Source organism: Heptranchias perlo, chromosome 33, assembly GCF_035084215.1.
Source record: "Heptranchias perlo isolate sHepPer1 chromosome 33, sHepPer1.hap1, whole genome shotgun sequence".
NCBI lineage: Eukaryota > Metazoa > Chordata > Chondrichthyes > Hexanchiformes > Hexanchidae > Heptranchias > Heptranchias perlo.
Window position 1 is genome coordinate 16650822 of NC_090357.1, and position 19756 is coordinate 16670577.

Below are 19756 nucleotides of genomic sequence, written 5' to 3' on the forward strand. Positions count from 1 at the left end.
GTAAAATTGAAGTCAATGGGAATCAGGGGGAAAACTCTCCAGTGGCTGCAGTCAAATCTAGCACAAAGGAAGATGATAGTGGTTGTTGGAGGCCAATCATCTCAGCCCCAGGGCATTGCTGCAGGAGTTCCTCAGGGCAGTGTCCTAGGCCCAACCATCTTCAGCTGCTTCATCAATGACCTTCCCTCCATCATAAGGTCAGAAATGGGGATGTTCGCTGATGACTGCACAGTGTTCAGTTCCATTCGCAACCCCTCAAATAATGAAGCAGTCAGAGCCCGCATGCAGCAAGACCTGGACAACATCCAGGCTTGGGCTCATAAGTGGCAAGTAACATTCGCGCCAGATAAGTGCCAGGCAATGACCATCTCTAACAAGAGAGAGTCTAACCACTTCCCCATGACATTCAACGGCATTACCATCGCCGAATCCCCCACCATCAACATCCTTGGGGTCACCATTGACCAGAAACTTAACTGGACCAGCCATATAAATACTGTAGCTACGAGAGCAGGTCAGAGGCTGGGTATTCTGCGGCGAGTGACTCACCTCCTGACTCCCCAAAGCCTTTCCACCATCTACAAGGCACAAGTCAGGAGTGTGATGGAATACTCTCCACTTGCTTGGATGAGTGCAGCTCCAACAACACTCAAGAAGCTCGACACCATCCAAGATAAAGCAGCCCGCTTGATTGGCACCCCATCCACCACCCTAAACATTCACTCCCTTCACCACCGGCGCACTGTGGCTGCAGTGTATACCATCCACAGGATGCACTGCAGCAACTCGCCAAGGCTTCTTCGACAGCACCTCCCAAACCCGCGACCTCTACCACCTAGAAGGACAAGAGCAGCAGGCACATGGGAACAACACCACCTGCACGTTCCCCTCCAAGTCACACACCATCCCGACTTGGAAATATATCGCCGTTCCTTCATTGTCGCTGGGTCAAAATCCTGGAACTCCCTTCCTAACAGCACTGTGGGAGAACCGTCACCACACGGATTGCAGCGGTTCAAGAAGGCGGCTCACCACCATCTTCTCGAGGGCAATTAGGGATGGGCAATAAATGCTGGCCTCGCCAGCGACGCCCACATCCCATGAACGAATAAAAAAAAAACAGGTTTATTAAACAGTAAGTGGATAAGTGAACAGGAGCAATGGCATACTGTAGATTTACAGTAGTAACAGACTTAACTATCCATCCTTGGAAGATAGAAGTAACAAACAGTCACATCTGTAACATTAAATTTCAGTGTGAACTATAGATGGCCCATGATTTTAGCTGAAGTGAAGGTTTGCTGCTGACCTTCCATGGAGTCTTTCTGGCTTATCTCTATCTATCTGATGGCTCCAGATGGACTACTCACTTGGAACAAGACAGAATATACTTTCAAAATTTGACTGGGACAAATGAAATTTAATAAGTATCTGTTAAACTCAAATAGAGCTGCCAATCAAACATATATTAAAACAAAACTCACAGGATGCAGATATTGAACTGAATAGCTTGGCCCCTCCCTTGGATACCTGTTGCTGACATAATATCTGTTCTGGGATATCATGTATCAAATGAAACCAACCCATTTTAGTGAGTGATCCTAGTTTTTAACCCCATATGTACTGTGACAGAAAGAATAACATGATACATCATCGATTAAATGCTTCAGTTTTTGAAACGCAGTAACGTTGGTTACCACTTAAATGAAACAAAACTGTGAGAATTTGAGAATGTAAAATAGACCATTCTAATATATCCAAAAATAACCTGAATTTCTGGTTGAATAACTTTGCTGAATATGAACAAAGAAAATTCTCACTGCCCTATTTAGATATACGAGCATGAAAACAAAATATGACACAGTATTAAAACCTTATGAACATATATGGACAATACAGAGTGAGTTCTGCCAGCTGTAATATGAATATTTGCTTTTTGTAACTCACTGGTCCCTGTCTCATTTATCCAGTCCTTGACATTATCTTAAGTCTGTTTTGAAGTACTTACTTTTTTTGGTTAGTTTAATCACTTTTTATGTTTAGGTGTGGAGTGAAATATTTGACTTTTCTATCAATTTTTCTGACATATCTGCATCTGTTATTGCGAGATGCTGATGTGTCACAAAATGAAAAAAAAATGTGGTTGTGGGAGGGAGGCATAAACTCAAACTATCTGTCTCAATACCACATGTAAAATGTTGAGTCTAAGAGAGTTCAAAAACCAGAATCAAAGGAGTTAATGTCTGGGGGATTGGGCTCGAGACAAAGGCAGAGACAGTAGAAATAAACTGTAAGCAGAATAGTGCCAGACATCTGAGTAAAACCATTACTTGAGCTTAAGGCCTGGCTAAGGTTTAATTACTATCTTAAAGGAGCTTTTTTTTTAAAACCATGTTTGCTACCTTGTGTAATTAGACGTTGAACGCATAAAATCACAAGATTCGTTTGGTTTGTCAGGGTTGAATATGATCTTACAGACACAACCTGTTTATGGAATTGTTGATGAACATACAGAGTATTCCAAAAAACAGAGCAATATGATTTATATCTCACAAGTCAGCTGATCTGTTAATTCACTCAGCATTTTAACTGGAATATAAATCATATCTCACAGGCTTTCATTATGCATTCTGTTCATACCATATGTTTAAAATGAAATTTTGAAAAGGTGAAATTTAATTAGATATAGAGATTTAAATATGACTTTAACTGCTAACCATATTCACTTGAGGTTTGGTTTCAGCAATGTTAGTGGGAGCGTAAATGCCACTATCAGGCATTGGTTGTGATTTGTGGGCTCAGAGGGTGTAGTTTTGGGAGGCTGGGCTCCTGGTGTGGACTCTCACTAGTAGCGAGTATGGGTTGGAAAACTGGGGACACAGTGTTGTACCCCATCTCTATTACTGCATTCGCCAGTCTATGTTGAGCCTCACAAAATTATCTCAAGAATATATTGCTTTGAATATTTTCTTTAAACAAATTTTCAAAGGAAAAATAGTCCCAGTAATTAGCTTGTCATGCAACTTTATCTTTTATAATAGGAAAATTATTTAATGCACATTAATCATTGTAACCACAGATCCTATTAAAAAGAGTAGGCAACAAAAAAAAACTGAGTGGAGTCTAGCAGTCCTAACAGAGCTATTGACAACAGCACAGGGGGGCTAAGTCAGATCAGATGAAGGTTAAATTCTGAATGAGACCTGCATTCAACACCTGCAACCTGGAAATAATGTGTTTACCAGACTGCTACGAGAAAGGCTCCAGGCTAACAGCTTTCACCTTAACTCAAGCCTGCACTACAGTGGGATGTTCTTGTCTCTGACAGTCCACATTAATCATTGTCTAATAGTACTTTCATGTTTGAGTTTATTGATGCTAATAAAGTTAATTAGTTGAACGTTTCATCCTCATCTTTCATTGGACTAAAAATACCATCTACCTAGAAACAGAAAGACAGATGCTACGTTTACACAAAATCCAGCCAATCATCCAACACTTTAACATTATGCATAGCAGGGAGACTACATTTCCAGTGAAGTAACTTAATTACATCACTGTATAAATTCACTGCTGACTACAGCCGTGAGCAATCTCAGGAATATCTGAAGTTACACACCATTCCTAGCTGAATTAGTGTAACGCATATAAAAGACAATGGCAGAAATCATTAAATCTGAGAAGCAGACCAGCACAGTCAACTATTTCAGAATAGAGGTTTGAACAGAAACACCATTTGGATCACAAAAAAGGGAAGAAATCCATCATAGAAAACAGGTTTCTTCCCAAGTGTCTAAAATATCACTGTTTTCAAGGAATGGTGAGAACAAAGGAATTGGTGATTTATAAAGATCTTCCTCAGGAGTAGCAAAGAGGAATGTAGAGAAAAATTAGAGAAGTCAATCAAAATCAGAACAATTATAAATGAACTGTTCAAATCAATATAGGGAATCGACATATAATGGTGTCAGCCTTGGCTTAGTGGTAGCACTCTTGCCTCTGAGTCAGAAGGTCATGAGTTCACGGCCCATTTAAAACCTAAGCACATAATCTAGGCTGACACTGAGGGAGATGCTGTTAAATGTGTCGTTAAACTGAGGTCCCGTCAGCTCTCTCAGGTGGATGTAAAAGATCCTGCAGTACTATTCAAAGAAGAGATGGGGAGTTCTCCCGGTATTCTGGCCAATATGTATCCTTCAACCAGATTATCTGGTCATTTATCTCATTGCTATTTGTGGGATATTGCTGTGTATAAATTGGATGCTGCATTTCCCTACATTACAACAGTGACATTTGATAAGTGCAAAAGTGCTGTTCCAGTACAGCTACAACACTGGCATCTACCTGACAATGTGGAAAGTTGCCCAGGTATGTCCTGTCCACAAAAAGCAGGACAAATCCAATCCGGCCAATTACCGCCCCATCAATCTACTCTCAATCATCAGCAAAGTGATGGAAGGTGTCGTCGACGGTGCTATCTAAGTGGCAATTACTCACCAGTAACCTGCTCATCGATGCTCAGTTTGGGTTCCGCCAGGACCACTTGGCTCCAGACCTCATTACAGCCTTGGTCCAAACATGGACAAAAGAGCTGAATTCCAGAGGTGAGGTGAGATGAATGCCCTTGACATCAAGGTAGCATTTGACCGAGTGTGGCACCAAGGAGCTCCAGTAAAATTGAAGTCAATGGGAATCAGTGGGAAAACTCTCCACTGGCTGGAGTCATACCTAGCACAAAGGAAGATGGTAGTGATGGTTGGAAGCCAATCATCTCAGCCCCAGGACATTGCTGCAGGAGTTCCTCAGGGTAGTGTCCTAAGCCCAACCATCTTCAACTGCTTCATCAATGACCTGCCCTCCATCATAAGGTCAGAAATGGGGATGTTCGCTGATGATTGCACAGTGTTCAGTTCCATTCGCAACCCCTCAAATAATGAAACAGTCAGAGCCCACATGCAGCAAGACCTGGACAACATCCAGGCTTGGGCTCATAAGTGGCAAGTAACATTCACGCCAGACAAGTGCCAGGCAATGACCATCTCTAACAAGAGAGAGTCTAACCACTTCCCCTTGACATTCAACGGCATTACCATCACCAAATCCCCCACCATCAACATCCTGGGGGTCACCATTGACCAGAAACATAACTGGACCAGCCATATATATACTGTGGCTACAAGAGCAAGTCAGAGGCTGGGTATTCTGCATCGAGTGACTCACCTCCTGACTCCCCAAAGCCTTTCCACCATCTACAAGGCACAAGTCAGGAGTGTGATGGAATACTCTCCACTTACTTGGATGAGTGCAGCTCCAACAACACTCAAGAAGCTTGACACCATCCGGGATAAAGCAGCCCGCTTGATTGGCACCCCATCCACCACCCTAAACATTCACTCCCTTCATCACCGGGGCACAGTGGCTGCAGTGTGCACCATCCACAGGATGCACTGCAGCAATTCACCAAGGCTTCTTCAACAGCACCTCCCAAACCTGCGACCTCTACCACCTAGATGGACAAGAGCAGCAGGCACATGGGAACAACACCACCTGCACGTTCCCCTCCAAGTCACACACCATCCCGACTTGGAGATATATCGCCGTTCCTTCATCGTTGCTGGGTCAAAATCCTGGAACTCCCTTCCTAACAGCACTGTGGGAGAACCTTCACCACACGGACTGCAGCGGTTCAAGAAGGCGGTTCACCACCACCTTCTCGAGGGCAATTAGGGATGGGCAATAAATGCTGGCCTCGCCAGCGATGCCCACATCCCATGAATGAATTTTAAAAAATTGACCGTGAAGCGCTTTGTGACATCCTGAGGTTGTGAAAGGGACTATATAAATTCAAGTTTGTTTTTTTCTTCATTATTTACAAACACCAATCAAATATTGGAGGAGTGAGAATTCCAGTGGCATGCTGATTTTTAAAAAATATTATTCAAGGAAGTCTACCTATTTTGATAATAGGCACGGATTTTCATTTATTCAATGGTGGGATATTTCCTTATGCTACTGAGATACTAATTTAAAATAAATTACATTGATGGGAATCAGTGTGTGAGGTCATTGTGAGCAATGGTGCTACATTTATGCTCTACTGTTGGTGTGCTACAAACACACTGTAGAATACATTACATATCCAATTTTTTTCCCATACCACACCCCGCTACCCAGGCACAGGGAACACAGGCACAACACACCAATCCCCAGCATAACCTGCTGCCAAGCCTTTTGCAATACCAACCTTGAGCTACCTGCTAAAAGTTGAGTAAGAAGACCTTGGGTGAATTGCCCTTTAATTTCCCCTCTCTTCCTGAGGGAAATACCTGTCCTCTGATCTGTGTCTCCCTTGACAACAATGTCAACAATTAGGAACTTGTGTGGGAATATTGCAATTGGGTTAGTTTTACAGTTTCCCATCCCTCACGCATTAAACAGAGTCCTGCCACACTGAAAATTGATCTCCCTTTATGTCAGCTTCAGTTTAAATATCAATTTCCAAGCCAGAGATAAGACTAGCTTCCAAATGATCTTGTCCCCACCATCTGCATTACTCAAAAAATTAGAATCTGCATCATTGAATCTGCCAAGCAGCCCCAGGGTTATTGGCACATTCAATCTACAAAACTCCCACTGCTCCAGAAAGACAGATTGTATCCTTAGAAGTAAAAGTAATACAGTGCTTAGTCAGGTTGAAAAAATCATTACTATTGGCTATATGTCCAGTCACAGAGGGCCCGATTTTAGCACCTGCTCTCGGGTGCGTTCTCAGCGGGGGGGCCTTGAAAATTGCGAAACGGAGGAGCGGGACCGGATCGCGCCTCGATCCCGCCCACTTCCGGGTTCCCCGCTGACGCGCGGGCGTGCGCGCGCAGCCCCTGCTGGTGGGAATCCCGCAGGCAATTAAAGCCAGCGGGATGCCACTTGACGCTATTTACTTTGCTATTTCAGGTCATTAACTGACCTGATTAAGGGACTGTGTGTGATTTTTGAGCAACATGGGACTGTTTCCTGTACTGGGGGAAACACTCCCAGCTGGAATGGACGTGTTGCAGCTGTCAGCCTGTGGCAGCTGCAAAGGTCCATTTGACAGGTTGGGGGGGGAGACCCTCACTCATTGCAGGAGGCCACTCTGTCACTTGGGACAAAGTTTGGTCTCCACCACCCTCCTCCTGACGGTCAAAGTCACCAACCTGCACACTTACCCCGGGGTCCGGAGACATGTACCTACCTTGCAGACCCCCTCAGATGTACATCTTGCGGATGGGGGCCGCCGTAGCTGCAGTCATGACCTCCTCAGAGGGCGAACAGCATCACCAGCCTCGCCATCCACGCCGTCCACCTCTGACACGTGGAGCTCCACAACAGAGTGCTGTGACACATCCACCTGTACAGCAGGAGGGAGGGCAACCGCAGAGAGAGATGCGTCGCAGAGGGCACTACCCTCGCCACAGGGTCCACAGACCAAGGCGCAGCCTCCTGGACCTCTCTGAGCAGCAGTGCACACGGAGGCTCAGAGTCACTCGACATGTAGCCGTGGACATCTGCAGCCTCTTTCATGCCGAGCTGCTCCTGGCTGGCCCGTGCACCATCTTCCTACCTGTCGGTGTCAAAGTCACCACTGCCCTCCCGAACCTCTCCTCTGCATCCTTCCAGGGTGCCACCGGGGACATCGCCGATGTCTCTCAATCGTCTGCGCAGAAGAGCCCTGCAAATACACCTACACCCGCTCTGTAGTGACACAATGGGTGGCATCAGTGGTGGGTCCTCATAGTGATACCCAGGAGTGGGCTTTATTGCACAAACCGGACAGGATTCGCGAAGACATGGCAGCAGTGGTGCCAATAGAATGTGTGATGTGAGTTGTTCTGAAATTCAATAGAAGTAACAACCATGACAAACCCTCAAACACCCTTGTGCATCCCCTTCATGCTCACGACACGTTTGCCTTACGCTGCTTACTGCACATATGTGATGCATGCCCTGTGGCTGCAGCACAGGTGGTGGCAGGTTGAGTGAGGCTGACTGTGAAAGAGATGCACGAGAGGGTGAGTATGGGATAGAGCCATGAGATTGTATGAGGATTGGGTTGAGTGGTAATGGCGGGGTGAGTACTGGCGAGGTGAGTAGGTGCAGGTAAGATGAGGATGGGGTTTGGGTGGGTATGAGGGGTGATGTGACAGAGTAGTGTTGGCAGTGCCGAAGGAGATGTGGGGTGGGGGCAGTGATGTAGCAGACGGAGTGTAGGGGAAAGACTACGTGTACTCACTGTGGCTGACCTACTGAGGTCATTGGACCGCCTCCTGCACTGTGTGCAGGTGGGCGATATGTTGGTGGCGCGGGTGACCCCCCCTGCCACCTCGAGCCAGGCCTTCCTGGTGGCAGAGGCGGGCCGCTTCCTCCCGTCCGCCAGGTGGAAGATCTCTGTCCTCCCCCTCCTCCTCACCCCATGTATTGATACCTGGGGTGAGGGATCATTAAACTGGGAGCAGCCGCCCCCCTGGGCTGCTCCATGCAGTCATCTTTGCTATTTCTTGCAGCATCTGTCAGTGGAGGACTGCCCCTTTGAATAGAGCGCCTCCAGCTGACTGATCGTACTGCGCATGCGCAGCCCGCCCGACGCGCAGATCAGCAGCGGGGAACCCGGAGGAGCAGGTAAGTGGATCCAAATAGTGCGTTGCCTGCTGCGATCGCGCGGGAAACCCACTAATTTCACCCATCCGCCTGGAACCCGCACCCCTGGTAAAATCGGGCCCAGTGTCTTTAAATAAATTATACCCAATGTTCTCCTAACAATGTGACTTAGGTTTAAAGTTATACAGGGACGCAAACACTGGCACAGTTAACTGCAATAGACTGGTACCTTGAAATCAGGCTGTTTGTACATTTAAATGTTCATACGAAATTCTGTTGTCTACTATCTTAATGGAGAGATTAATCCACTTATTTTAAACAATTTAACACCTCTGCTAAAATAGCAAATTAATTTCCTATTAATGTATTAAGCATTGCTACACTAATATTGGAAGAGTATTATACTGGTCACAGATACTTCATTTTTTTTTCCAAAGTGGGAAACATCTGCTGCTTGTACATCACTATTGCCAAAAGTGCCTTGTTTTTTCCATACAGGATGATTTCTCCTCCCATGGCTCTGCTTGTAAATCTTCCTAAATAATACTACACTGCAGAAAAGCAATATGTGTTTTTAATAAACAATAGGGCCTTGATGCCAAGGCAGGAGGAAGATAGAAATGATCTGTTTATTGAGTGAAACAACGGGGTGAGTTGGATGAGCTGAGCACTCTTTCCTCATCCCTACCTTCTCCTGTTCTAATAATTTAGTATTTAGGCATGGTGATAACCTGCTAAAGAGCAGAAGTCAATCACTAGTGTCTGTCAACTGGTAGGCCTGAAAGAAGATACTTGGGTGCTGTTTCCTTTCCTTCCTGAGAACCAGGTCAAATCATGACATATCAGCTGCATTTCAACAAGACGCGCCATTTGTACATTCAGGTGTACAACTGATTAAATTGCAAACTAAACACAAATAATAAAAAGAAATAACTGCATTTGCTCGAAATCTGAAACAAAATCATAAAATGCTGGAAATACGCAGTCAACATCTATAAAGAGAAAAGATGGGTTAACATTTTGGGTTTGGCCCTTTATCAGAAATGAAAATTAAATATAAGTAATTTGAGACATGACATGTGATAAGTGTATTATGCTTGGAAGGAACAGGTGACTTTGGACCTATGGTTCCCAAAGCTCTCCACCAATGGGGGTTTCCCTCATGCCATTTCTGGGGTCTGTTGTAGATTAATTGATAGAGATTGATTGCTAAGATTGGTCAACAACTTCGTTATCATTGTATCATGTGGCTACCAGGATGGTAGAAGGCGAACTAGATGGATTTTGGTATTTTTTCATCTAGCAATTCCTACGTTCCGAACAGGGCCACTAGTTGTGTGCATCACAATATGCTGAGGCTAATGTTTACAGGTTCATCAGGTATAGCAGCAATTTTGGGAATACATCTTCCAGGAAATAATGATCAGGTTTAACCCTAAAATCAGAAGGCTTACTTAAATACCATCTTCTGTCGTCACAACCTAGTATCTGTCATAATGATGTATGAAACATACAGGGATGAGCCTATATTGAGAAACCACCTACAAAGAATCCCTCAAGTTAAGCCCAAAGGTAGTTGCTATAAATAGGTTTCACTCTACTGCTGTAGAACTGAGAGGGTACAACTATCAGGAAAGACTGAACATATCATTTTAAAAAGCTTCTGCAGCTTACTCTCACAGCTCTCTACTGTACACAATCTTGAATGTTAAAACCACTGACCTCTGCAAAAAAAAGTCTCAAAATGGTGTAACGATAAAATCATTTAAACATTGTGCGCACAATCAGATAACTCTAGTCTATAATACATTATGGACCTATCTTAAAGTATTTGCCAATAAATGTTATTGTGGCTTTGTCCCTTCAGTTTCATATTGTTACTATACATGGTCATTGTGTGAAATGCATGAGAGTGTGCTACATAACACAGGCGTGTTAAGTGGCTGCAAGTTTAGACAAAACATATACAGCCCTGACATTTACAAAATCCCAGAGCTGCTTGGGCTCTAGAAACAACCTGCACTCCACCACTCCAATCTGAATTCTGACAAACGATTAGGAAAACAATGTGAATATAGTTCAGATAAGTTAAATCAAGTCTCTCCAGATTTATTCCTAAAGCAGACATTTACAGCTTTATGAAGGAACCTGCTGCACGAGTCTCTGTTGAGCCTACGAAAGACATGCTGGCATGAAGATGAAGGCTTTGTTAAAATTGTTCTTTGCTGCTCCGATATTTTGACAATTGCAGAAGACTTTCTGCCTTTGTGATGAAAAACATAAAAGGAATTGAAAGAATTGAGAGTTTTTACGAAGGACACAATTACTATAGTCAGGCATAGATTTTAGGTGGCAAGATACTGATGTATTGCAAACTTGAGTCTGTTGAGTGGATCAAGACCAAGGTGTTGTAGTACATGAATCTCTTAAGGTTAGCAAAAACAAATAGAGAATTAGGATGTATTGCTAGTACTATCCAATGCAAAACAAGAAAAACTACACTGCCCTAGTATAAAACAATGGTTAGTCCTCTAGAATATTGGGGTAGACTTTTAACTTGCGCTTGGACATAAAACTGGCGTTGCAGATCGGCTGCCCGTTTTAGAAACCACGAGCTTTTCATTTCCATTTAGGTCCCTCCACATGGTGGATGATAGAGAGGCCCTGGAAAAGGTTCATAGAAGAGCCACTAGAACTGATAACTAGTTTAAAGGCCTTTAGTTAACAGAATAGCTTTAGAAAGTTGGGTCTTTTTATTCTGGAAAAGCATAGACTTTGAGTAGATTTGATTGAGGTCCTTATAATAATGAAAAGATTAGATTCGATCCATGTGGATAGGCTATTTGAGTTTGGTAGGTTAGGGAGGACTTGGGGACATGCAAGTAAGATACGTAAGCGTTAAACTAGGTTAGGTGTCAGGAGGTTTGCCTCTTCACAGAGAGTTGGCGACTTTGGAAGATATTGCCAGTTTGTGCAGTGAGTGTGGATTCGCTGCTAGTGTTCAAAAGGGAGCTGAATGTGTTCCTAACTGTGGTGGATGTCACAGTGTAGAAAAGATAGGTTGGTATTGAGCAGTGTTTCTCCAAGTGTGTATGGCCTCCAGCAACTTGTTCAATCACCTTGGTGGGGGGGGGGGGGGGGGGTCGGAGAGAAATTTCCCACATTTTGTTTCCCCTGAATTGGCCAAAGGTTTTTTTCTGCTTTTTGGCCTCCCCCAGGAGATTGCAAGGTTGCTGTTGGATAGGGAGCGATGGGGGTGAGCATCATGGTGTTAATTTGCACCTTGACGTGATGGGACAGGCTCGATGGATCTGTTAGTGTTTTCTTGTCTGTCATTGTCGTATGTTTGTAACAACATAATGCATAATAAGGGGAGTGTACAGCCTCGACGTTTCCCAGTGTGGCTTATAAATACACCAAAGAAAAATTAAAACTGCAACACAATAGATACCAAATTATTCCAGGTGGAGGTTTCTGCTTTCCCAGCTTCCAACAAAAATGTAGTTAAGGAAGTTCATGCTTTTTGTGATCTTAATGCTGGATTATTTGTGTTGCATATTGAACATTTACAAACATTTTGCATGGTAAAAATATATATTTTACTTTCATTAAAAGAACTGTGCTGCAAAAGCCTAATGAAAATAAAGGGCATACCTTTTGAAGGATGCAAGATCTGTGCATTTCCAAATTATATTTTTTTTCAGTCAGCCTCCTGGAATGGAGGCATTTTAATAGAAATGCAGGTTATGTATGCCTAATGCATGTAGAGCAGTCTTGGTTTTATCAGATTGAAATGTGTTATCTGTGAGATGATGTATTCTGGTATGTTATTAGCTTGTTATGTATTGTTAAGAGACATTTTAAAATATAATCAGTGCTTAAAGCAGAGTGGTATGTGATAGCATTTGAAATATTGGCTAGGCTAAATTAAGCTGGAAATTACCGGTGTGTTCAGTACTCTGACTGTTTCAGGTCACTGTTCGGTTTTAATATTCTCTTATTTTACATTAGTATAACCCTGATATCTGGTTTTGCCGAAGCTATGATGTGATTAATTATTCCAGGATGAGGTCAGCAGTTAATCTGTACAGTGCTTCTTGAGTTTGATGCTTATGATCACTGGTCCTATTGACAGTGCAGGACCTCTGCAGACTAATAGTTATGATCTTGCATGTTCTTGGACCCAAATGTGCTCCATTTTTGATGGGACACTATTTTCTTGGGTTTTAAAATCCCTTTTTCATATCGTGATTTTTTTTCTCCCATTTTATCCCTTCACATGGTTTTTGGGTGTTTTTGGGCAACAGAGGGGCCTCTAATTACATTCTGAGGACTATCTGTGGATATAGTTTAATTTTTATTAGCAGGGTGTCCTTGTTTCTTCAATGTATCTGTTTTCTTTACCAATGTGGTTTGGGTAATTAGTGGGATTGTTGCCTCCATTCTTCATCATGCATATGTGGAGTGGTTCCTTCACCTTTATTATACTTTTTGGTTAGTTGATTTATCTACACTTGTACTTATTGCAATGTTACAATGGCATGTTTTCCTAAATGGAAACTTGCTGCACATCGGAATAGGTTAGGGAGGACCAGGGGTCTCGCTTACAAATTATGCAAGGGAAGAATTAGATTGGATGTTATGCAATTCTTCTTTTCCCAGAGAATAGTAGACTTATGGAACAGGTTGCCGGCTCATGCGGTGAATGCTGATTCGTTGAATTCCTTCAAGTGAGAGGTGGACCTATTTTTGGCTGGGGCGGAGATCACCTCGTACAAGAAGTAAACATCCTATGATGTAAATCAGGGCCAAGGTGGTCTCCTGGGGTCGGAGAGAAATTTTCGAGATTTTTTTTCCCCTAATTGGCTTGGGTTTTTATCTAATGTTTTGCTTATACCAAGAGATTACATGGCTCCAGGTGGGTGGGGAGTGTGTGTACTGTGATGCACAAGGCATTACAACTGTGTGGGAAGGGATGGATGGACCAGTAGGTCTTATCCTGCCTGTCATCTTCGTATGTTGATCACCTGACTCCAGAACTCTTCAAAAGAACTCTGCCTAGAAATTACGCGATATTAGTGGAGGAATGCATAACGCACTCACATAACACTCCTCAGTCTCCTATTTTAGGAACTGCTAGATGAAAAAAGACCAAAGTCCACGTGGTTCACCTTCTACCATCCTGGTGGTTGCATGATACAATGATAATGGAGTTGTTGACTAGTCATAGCAATCAATCTCTATCAATTAGTCTACAACAGACCCAGAAATTGTACCAGGAAAACCCTAGTTGTGGTGAGCTTTGAGAACCGTAGGTCCAAAACTCATTGCTTTTAATGCAAGAATTGACACATTTATTGCTTTTTAAAATGTATTTGTTCTTGGAATGTGGGTGACATTGATAAGACAGTATTTACTGCACATCCCTAGTCATTTTGAGGGCCGTAACCATATAGTGTGGGACTGGAGTCACATGTAGGCTAGACCAAGTAGACATAGCAGGTCCCTCCTGAAGGACATTAGTAAAGCAGTGGTTTATACAACAGTCCAGCAACTTTTATGGCCATTTTCTGGCACAGGCTTATAAATTACCAGACTTATTGAATTTGTTTCACAATTTGCCATGATGGGATTATGAATTCACATCCTCTGGGTTACGAGTCCAGTACCATAACTACGGGGCTATCACAATTTCTAGGTTAATAAATTTAAGGGTTTGGGTGTTGTTGAGGGCAGAACACTGCCCTTCAGATTACTGGGATGAAAGTCTCCTCATTCTGACAGCTGTGAGGGTTCCATGTGGCATGAGTTCCTAGTGTGTAACAGTCCATAGCACAAGAAGTTCCATAATTTAGAACTAATTCATACTAAATTGGCATCCTCACTCATAGACTAAAGGGATAGCTGGTGCAGGAAATAAAAATATTACAGAAGTGGGTGCTTTTCTGAGGTTGGAATTAAAACATCGAGTTGAAACAGGTTAGAGGGAACTTTACTTGGTATCTGACTCTTCATATAACCTGGTATAGTGCTAGGTGATGACACTGGGCAACAAAAAGTGTAAAATGTTCTTCCAGTCTCCAACACTGACACCTCTCAAATTTGTAATCACAAAAAAACCACAAAAATTAAGCAATGTGTTTCTAGATTACTGTCTGCATTTTTCTAAGCAGTAAAGAATTGCTTTTTCCAATAATCAAATTTTCTTCTCCAACAGTCCTTAAATAAACATCATCTAAAAATAATCAGTTATAAATACATTTTTTAAGATACCACAAAAATCCAATGTCTAAACTTTGTCTTTTATACTTTAGACTATGAGCAGCAATGCTTTACACAACTGGATCCTGTTCAAAGCATCTGGTTCTTTAGACAGACTGTTGCATAATATCAATCATCTGATGCTGCAAAAGGGACCCAACAAGGCCCCAATTTCCCCCTTTTTTGTGAATGGACAAAGTCTGCACATCTCTGATTATATGTAAATTTTGATTTATAAATACTATGGTGTCAGAGCCAACCTTTGGGTTAGTTTGCTGTTTGAACATTGGAGGAAGGGGCAGATGGAAGGTGCCTTTCCATTCCGCTCTTCCACGACAGTTAGAAATAGTCTTCTGTTGGGGAACACAGCGATACAGCACATTGAAGGACCTCAATATGGTGTACAATGGAGTAATAGGATACTGTTCTGTGCTGGTAATTCCCCACACTATTCTTCCAATGTGCAAACAATAGAGTGGTCGAACATTGCACTCAGTGAACGGTTTGTGATCGTCATGAATGACTTTGCACAGTCACAGGCGAATTTTAGCACTGGCTATGCAGTCATGTTAAGATAAAAACTGTGCTTCATGTTAAGCAGAAGCTGCACAAATTTTCCACTGGAAGGAAAGGAAAAATTGGAAGGAGAATTACCCCAAGTTGATCACGTACACATGCTCATACCAATGCTTGCCTGCCTGCTCAAGCAGGGATGGAGCAAAGGAAATTAAATTGGAGAACAGTAAAAAAGGAAAGTACTGATAAGAAAATTGAAAATACTCTTCTGTTGTAGTAACTATTGCTTCCCCAATTTTTTTTTTACACATCATTGAGTTCCTCATAAGTAAGTTGACAAAAGGACATCCCTTTTCTTTTTGGACCATTATTAATGGTCAGTAAAGGAACCCCTCCAGACGGTATTAGCATCCAACTACTGTTTGGAAAAACAAAACTTAATCATTTGTTTTCAATATAAATAAAGTGCAGATAAAACCTGGTCTCAAGTGGCTCTTATCTGTGTATATGTGCTTCACTTTGTTGTTCCCAAATCATATTGGCAAATAAATAAGCTGATGAGCACAGGCTGGAGTTTCTTTGGAAACTCTTCTATATGTAACGGGAAGGCGCTGGAAGAAACCGACTTCTGCATTTGTGGGCTCCTGTAGGAAATTGGGCCCAAGTAGTTTCTTTCATGTGCTCCAGGCCCCATCACTGATCATCGTTCACTTTAAGCACAAAAATCATAAAAAAAGTATTTTAAAAACATAGAAAATAGGCTGATAATAGAAAAAAAATCAGAATTTCAAACCTAGATAGGTATGAACAGTAAGTAGTTAATCCAAGGTGCTAGACCAGCTAATTAAATTGCTAATGTGAAGCTGAATGTTATTCATCACCAGCTGAATTCATGCAGTCCAATAAAACTGCTGTCTCAGACCTCATGAACAAGCATGCAATACCGACTTGGCAGGTTTTGATGTAGAACACAGGGATTTGTAGTTGGGTGGGCCAGGTGTCTTTCATTGTGAAATCTAATTACTGGAGTTCTTTGACTGCTAAGGTTTGTATGTCCAGGGTACTTGCTGATTGAAATAACAAGTAACAACATCTGTGGATGTAACTGGGGCCAAGAGACTGTGTTAAACAGGCACAGAATCACCATGACTGCTACTTCTCCTTAAGAGTGTGGAAAAGGAAAGGAGAAAAGTGCACAAACTAATGTAATGTGCAATAACTTCCACATCTTTAACAAACTGTGCCAAAAGCAGTGATGCCCTAATGGTAACAATACAGTACTTTATACTGCAAAATGTTTGAACTGGGGATTTTAAAACTAACAATCAATCTAACTAACTAAAAACAGCTTACACTTTATTTTGCAGTGCACCCCATGAATCCCTTCTCCTTCCAATTATGTATGAAATATGCACTGGAACAAACTCCCTGGATAGCACAGTTCATAAAGCATCTGTGTGAGAAACTAATCACAGTGGCTTAATAAGACACCTTACACAAGGATCTCTTTAATTATTTGATTACTGAAGCCATATCAGATACATATTTCTGATTCAAGTTCTGATTTATCTTTGACTATTATCAGTATATTTTATTCTGTTTAATTACATTTTTTTGGAAATGTTGTGCTCAAGGTTAGTACTGGGGATTGGTACCACATCAAGCAGTTGCAAGTTAGGTACAAGCATTAATTTCTTCTGCAGTTCTAAAAAAAAATGACGAATAATGGATACTCAGGAATGATTACAATGTTATAATTCAGATGGCATCCTATGCTATCTGAAAAAGTAGAGGGAAATAGTATAAAGAAATGTACCGCACCATAGAACATCTTATAAACGCGAAAATAATACTCGCATTTGTAAAGAGCCTTATCACATAAAACACTTCAAAGCACTACTTTTTGGAGTGTAGTGACTGTTATGTGGAGAAATGAAGCAATGACCCTCATATAGCCATGAAATGAATGACCAGTTAATTTGCTTTTTGGTGATATTGGTTGCAAGAAGAATATTGGCTAAGACACTGGGAGAATTCCATGGTAGTACCATGGGACAATCAACATTCACTTGAATAGATTGACAAGACTCAGATTAATGCCTCCTCCAAGGAGCCGGATCTTTCAAGTCAAAAATGTATCTGTAGATTACTGAAAGATATTCAATAAGTTATGGACAACTTCATTTTATATGAAGACAAACACATCAACAAACGTCAGTCCCCTTCATGAAGTATCTATCAAGCAGCAAAGCTACTCTTTGGATTACAAGCTGAAACTCCAGGCTTGAAAACAAACTCTAATGTTATGCACTCTTCATCAATACAAGAATGAAAAGTACATGCATCCATCCCCCCAATACACTACGTTATATCAACACTGCCTCAGTTCCTAATCATGCTCTTTTTTTAATGTGATTTTGTGCAAGCTTTACAGGAGCAGCAGGCTTAATTTAATACAAACATATGAAAACGAAGAGCAGCAGGAGACCATTTCTATTGGGAGACTTAACTCACAAATTGATGATGCCATTTTTGCATTTATTGTCCACATCCTAAATTTTCACTTTCTTCTTTAGGCCATCTCATACCACCACATCATCCTTTGACTTAAAAAGTGGGGAGGGTCACCTGCTTTTTCAATCGTGCTTTATAACCACTACATGTGGAGCAAGAGGAACTTGGGGATGATTCTCCTTCCAATTTTCCTCTCTTATTAAGGAGAAATGCTTTGGCATCCATTGGTTCCTCTCCAATAACTAGGCTGAGGTCAGGATCAGAAACCCACTCTGTTGGGAGTCATGGATGTGAACCTGCACCATACCACTCCATGATGCAGTGGATTCATAATGAGCACCAGGCTGCTGTTGAAAATGCAGCAGCTAATGTTTTATTTAGCCTCTTGAGACTGATTTGTATGAGGAAATCTCTCTCACGAAGAATACCTGCAGTAATAAAAATCCAACTCTATTAGAATAAACTGCATTGCAACCCATCTCTAACTTTTGCACTGGTTCGTTGCAGTCAGCAGATAGAACAAACCCCTCATAACTAATTGTACCGTCCTCATGAGTTTATAATGAAGTTAGATTGTGGATCATTGACCAAATTGCCCACACAATTGTAGAACAACCATCTATGCTGTAATTCAGAGGTCAAATTTGATTGTATCCTCAAGAGACTGACTATGAGGTGATTTGTCACAGTGGCGTAGACAGAGTGGGTGTTTGAACACCTCCTGAAATTTCTACAATATTTTTATTGGACCACTCCTTCTTCCGAAAGAACGTGCCGTAGATCACTCAATAGAACACCGAAACAACAAATGTTCTTACAGAGCTAGTCAGTTCCGCAGTTCGACCAGTGAAAACCGAATAGCTGGGCTTGCACTTGTAAACGTTCACTGGGATATTGAAATGAATAGTAGCGATGTTATAGATAGACTAGCGACACATAACTAGACTTGGACTTTGTGCTTTAGAGTTTTTGTCAGACGACTGTTTTTTCTTTTCATTTGTTTATTTGAATTGTTAGATTAATGGAAGTAATAATGTTTCTATTTGAACCTTTCTTGTGAAATTCCTATTTGAAAAATGGACCTTCTGAAGTAGCTTTGCTTGGTCTGGCAAGCTCATATCCAAGCAGCTCCTGAAAAAATCCTGAGAGAGAGAAAGAGAGAAAGCGCTACACGTCCACCGATCTAAAGAGAGCTACAAATCAACTGAGAACTAAGCACCAAGGTGCCTTTGCCCAGTAAACCTTCAAGGAAGCTTAGGCATTGGTGTCTTTGCCTATTGAACCCACAAAGGAAGGCTCACTTAAAACAAGGACAACTTGTGGGCCTTGCTACAAGATGTGCTTTAACATTTGGTGAGGTTGTTGATCCAGTGAAGTTCCACACCTGTGGGCTGACAGTTGGTTAATTAGGTATTGTCAAGTTTCATTGTAACCATGATGTTAACCATTGTAACATTCGGGTACAGAATGTACTGAGTATAACAATATTATGATCTATCCGATACAAGGCAAGTGGAGAAAGGGGGAAGGTCCTCTGTCCAGACAAAAGACCAGGACTTGTCTCTTCAATACTGCACCAAGCAAATTGTTGTTTGAAATATGGTATAACATCATTCCATCTTTTGTTGATCAGCTCCACAAATTTGCATAACATAGACTAATTATAACATTACATCAATACACAAACTCAAATGTGTACAGAACATACCAAGCACAGCCGGGACTGGCTGCCAGTATAACATTATGTGGATTATAACCATAGGCGATTTAACATTATGTGGAGATGCCGGTGATGGACTGGGGTTGACAATTGTAAACAATTTTACAACAC

General features: G+C 41.9%; 1 protein-coding gene across 1 annotated transcript in view; it reads right to left on the reverse strand.

Annotated features, from left to right (window-relative positions):
- Window positions 1-19756, reverse strand: part of LOC137301503 (CXADR-like membrane protein) — a 92121-nt gene that overhangs the window by 47953 nt on the left and 24412 nt on the right. The window lies entirely within an intron of this gene.